The sequence below is a fragment of the Agrilus planipennis genome, unplaced genomic scaffold (genome assembly GCF_000699045.2).
Source record: "Agrilus planipennis isolate EAB-ADULT unplaced genomic scaffold, Apla_2.0 scaffold218, whole genome shotgun sequence".
NCBI lineage: Eukaryota > Metazoa > Arthropoda > Insecta > Coleoptera > Buprestidae > Agrilus > Agrilus planipennis.
In genome coordinates, this window is record NW_020440118.1 from 474420 (window position 1) to 479883 (window position 5464).

The window sequence follows — 5464 nt, forward strand, 5'->3', positions numbered from 1 at the left end:
TCGACGGCAATAAAAGCTATGATATCTCTTCTGCTACAACCGTTTTTCTAACCATTATAGGTATATTTAAAATACACACAAAATACCTACATAGCTTTTGATTCTAAAGTAGCAAATTACATACATAAATATTCTTTTAATAGATATAGGGTGTCTGAGTTATAATAATTAGTATTTATACGACACATTCCTACGGATATTTTGAACATAAACTTTCGACTTGAACCAAAATGAAAAATTATAAAATTATAGCAGTTTGATGCCGGCCCTGCACAATTAATTACGATTGCCAGTTGTTCGTAGAAAAATTCACCTTTAGTAGGTCGGAATCAGCTGCTTTTTGGTGTAATGTTATTGTTTATGTTTAGTATTAAGTTACGTATCAGCCGAAGAAAATGCACTCGCGTTAAGGTACATTAGATGATAGTTAGTATGTTAGAAAAAGTACGTACCTATCACAATGAAAATTGTGCTGCAGTGTGTAAACGGAAAATCATTGTTTATCAACAAATGTGCAATGACATTGACATTGATAGAGTGTTCGACAAAAACGAGCGGAAATGAATTATTTTTGTTGACAAGATGTACATTTTTGTCTACAATATCAGCTTTCACTCGAAAGTCGGAAAAAAAACGATTAATTGCGTACATGGATAGGTATGTAAAGTAAGTGACAGCGTAGGCCCCCATAATCGCATGATCGTACAACGGAAGTGGTCCTAATGTAGCACACGACAACGAGTATTATGTTATTTTAAATAGAAAAGAAATTATAGGCCACTCAGATTTGTAACATAGCCTACTAGTGTACGAAACCAAATGTATGTGTTCTGGTTGTAACAGTTGAGACAAGATGAAGACCTACTTTGACCAATCACATGAGTTAAATTGCTCATTCTGGCGTCAGTTTTGCCTGACAGTGCCTATTAACCCCACCTGGAGTAATATAAGGATGTGTCCAGAAGGACTCTCTTGGTTATTTTGTTTTATTTAAATTGAAAGGCTATATATTGATATAACTTCTTATAATTGCACTGCTGAAAGTAACTGGAATAAATACACATAATGTTCCAGTTTCTAACAGATTCTTCAGTTTTCTTTGGGTTGTTGTGGAATTTACTTGCTTGTTAGTGTTAGTTTATTTATTTAGTGGTCATTTCATAAAAGACTGCTACAATAAGGACAATTAGTAGTGTAATAGCATTCCAGTAGGGTTTGTATTCAACCATCGGTTGGTGGTGAGTTATTGAATTGAATTATCAATGCTTTTCGTATAATTCAAACTACTCCCAGTATCTGGGCCAAAATTCGCAGCAACTGGGAACGCTGCTGTCAGTGTTGCATTGAAGCGAATGGCAGGCAATTCCAACATTTTTTATAAAAGGTACGCTTTTTTTTTACGTTTACTTTTTTCAAAAGGTGGAAGTGCATTCGGCTCCTTCCCTGGTAGGTACTTGTTACATCCAACTAAATCAGCTGAGCGACGTTAGTCGCCTACATCCAGGCCCGTAATGAAACAAATTGTACGTTCAAACTTACAAAGACGATTTGCGAGCTCAAGTGTTACTAGATTGAAAAATTGTATAGTACTTTTTTATTGTATTTTGTTTCAGGAAGCCATGGGTTTTTTTAATTATTATAAATGAGATACCCTGTATATTACTTTTATTATTCATAATACATAGTACATCAGCCCAGTTCTCATTTCACAATACCTCCCGTTTACATATTATTAGACTAGAATATAATCTAAATTGTTTACAAAAAGTGAAATAGGTAGGGGAGACCGGGGCTAGTTGTCACAAAGACAAGTTGTCACAGTGTTAATTACAAGAAAATAGGGGGAGCTGAGTGGTAGCGCCATCTACCCAGTAATTGGCAAAACGTTTAAGAATCACACCACAAAGTATCCTGCCTTGGCGCCTTAATACCTATGCCTTATCAATCTATGAAAAAACGTTTCAGATGTGTACACGTACATTTAGGTTACAACGAATATTGTGTTTTAGTCAAGTCGTTTTTAATTTCCAGGTAAGAATTAAGCGGTATTTCTTTTGGTATAGATAATGGTTTATTAATTAGTGAAGAAGTAATTCCGATTAGTTTTACTGTAAGCTGAAACCAGATCAAATAAATGAATAATGTCGCTTGGGGCAAGTTGTCACGCTATGCCAGGGGCATGTTGGCACTGTGACAATATGCCCCATGAATAATTAAGATATGAATTTTAATATTATATGCATAATACACTATACATATGACATTCTTTTAGATGGTCCGAAATTATAAAAGAAAAACAAATAGAACAGCACCGTGTGCTGATGTTTTGCTTAGAGTTGCTGAGGCTGTTAAGGACAAAACTCACCGTATTTCAATCAGACAAGCTGCTGGGGATTTCAATGTTCATTACAGAACGTTAGCAATATTTTGCAAAAAAGTTACGGATGATGAAGTCGCTAATAATCTTCCAAATGTTCAGATGTGATGCTTTCTTTTCCGCCCCATTGCAGCCATAAATTGCAACCACTCGATAGATCTGTTTTTGGTCGTTCAAAAAAATATTTAAATTCTGGTTGTGCGTCATGGTTAAAGACACATCCAGGTAGAACTATTACTATTTATGATATACCAGGACTTGTTGCAACTGGTCTTGCATTAGCAATTGTTCCAAATAATATAACATCTGGATTTAGAGTTAGTGGAATTTATCCATTTAATAAGGATATTTTTCTTCCTAGTTATGTAACAAATCGCAAAAATCCAAATAAAGAACCGTCAGATGTGTTAGAAGTTGAAAAGGAAAACACGCGTTTGACAAACATGTTATTCGATTCACCTTCAACGTCTAATTCTCAACCAATTCCTTCGACATCAGCTCAAACAGATACAATAAGTATAGCCTCAACGTCTATTCCATCTAAAAAGTTTCTGATTTCCCCAGAAATTGTTCGACCATTTCCGAAAGCAGGTGTAAAAAAAGATGTGAGACAACAAAGAAGAAAACGAAAGACTGCTATTTTAACAGACACTACGGTAAAGGATGAACTAGAAATGCAACAATCATCAATAGTACAAGCTAAACAAATAAAGCGAAAAGTGTTTTCTGCAAAACAAATAACGTAATCAAAAGAAAGCGGAACAGAAAGCCTTTACCAGAATCTTCAAAATTGAAGAGGAAGAAGAAACATTTTGTTTAGTATGTGAAGACAGCGCTATGGTGAATCGAAAGATCCGTGGATGCAGTGCTGAAAGTGACAACAAGTCTCATATTAGGACTTGATTGATGACAAATATGCTGCGGCATATGTATATAAAAACCCAATTTTTTAGTAGCATGTCAGATTTAAAACCATCTTTAAAGTAAGAAAATGTCAGGTGTGTTTTCAACGAACGAAAAGCTGCAGGTTGCAGCATTATACAAATTATCCAATATGAACAAAATCTTCATACAGTATCTGACATATTAATCCAACTGTAATTTTTTTCCGGAAATCCGGAAAAGACTCATACTTTTACGTTTCAAAACTTCCAACTAAATATATTGTTGCTTCTCATGCAATGAATATTATATTATTTTATTATTCATAGCAATTCTTGTATAGAAAATACTACAAACGGCGCGGTAAACGCCATCTGTAACACGATGCTACATTTTAGGATTACGTATGCTCCAACAAGGTCCACTTGTGTGGATATCTACTTGCTGAAATCGAATCCCGGCCTAACCAACCTCAACGTGATAGGCACGTTAGCTTAATCGAATAAAATAATTCGAAGTGGTCCGTGCCTATCACGTTGAGGTTGGCTACGCCGGGATTCGTTTTAAGCAAGTAGATATCCACACAAGTGGACGTTGTTTGAGCATACGTAATCCTAAAATGTAGCATCGTGCTATAGATGGCGTTTACTGTGCCATTTGTAGTATTTTCTAAAACGCACTGTTAAGACAGCAGATAAAAGTTGGTCTGTGTTCTGTCGGAGCTGCCTGCGACGCGCTGATGAGATCCAAAAAGATCGAAATCGCGATCCGCGTCTGGCAGTTTCGACAGAATACAGACCACTTCGAATTATTTTATTCGATTAAGCTAACGTGCCTATCACGTTGAGGTTGGCTACGCCGGGATTCGTTTTCAGCAAGTAGATATCCACACAAGTGGACCTTGTTGGAGCATACGTAATCCTAAAATGTAGCATCGTGCTACAGATGGCGTTTACTGCGCCATTTGTAGTATTTTCTAAAACGCACTGTTAAGACAGCAGATAAAAGTTGGTCTGTGTTCTGTCGGAGCTGCCTGCGACGCGCTGATGAGATCCAAAAAGATCGAAATCGCGATCTGCGCTGGCAGTTTCGACAAAATACAGACCACTTCGAATTATTTTATTCTTGTATAGATTTGAATTCTACAGCCGACGTGAGAAAAACATTTTTGTTTATAATGGTTAAACAGGTATTCCATTTAATATTATTTATTTGTGAGGTACCGTCTGTTGTAAAACTTTGTATTATTTGTTACTCACCTTTCATGGTTATTAGTGTAGTTTCCAAATTTTATTTCGCCGAAATATTTATACATATACCTGGATGAGGGCAGTAGCCTTGTTGCTAGTTGAACCGTTTTGCACCCCCATACAATGCTCGCTACGCCTAGTTAAGAAACTAGTTATAAGTATATTTAAGAGTCGAGAAACATGACATATCAACATTCATTAACATCATTCGTAAGAGTACTAAACATAACTTTCATGCATTAAAATTGAGATTGATAGAGCTATCTAGCTAATTTATTAATTATAATTAATTATAATTGTTATATGTACAAGTTGAGGGTTAATAATTAAATATTTTACAAGACTATTGGTTTTTACAACTGTTTTTGAACTAGGTTACTCGCTATTAATTTTGCGTATAACGTGAGGATATCAGAAAGTATTCTTTCATTATATAGTTATTTTCTTCACAAAACAAAACATGGTCCTTCGAGCCGGATTAAGAAACGAGTGATAAGTTAATAAAAAAATGAACTTTGTAAACTGTTATAATTATGTGTCGTGAAACAAATTGTTCGGACATAAATACATTCCGTTTGGATTAAACACCGTCGATTTGAAGCAGAAGTTTTCCTTATTGTTCCAGTTTGGACTGGTATCGACACCATTTATTAACACATTCGAAGACTTCTTGATACGGATCCCGTTTGGATTCAATTAGCAACAACATTGCCAGAATCCTGTTTGGACAACATCGACAGAAACTCGTTTGGATTTTGGATTCATTTAAACAACGTCAACACGGTAGGCTCTTGAGAATCTCCAATTTTCCTTTGTTATCTAGATATTTCCACTAGTAAGTTAGACTTATTCAATTTCTCTATTAAAATAACTGATATAAAAATTAAAGGTTAGATTAAAACTCGTTCTGCTTGTAAAGCTAATATAACGAGATTAATCAATTACTTAAATGATA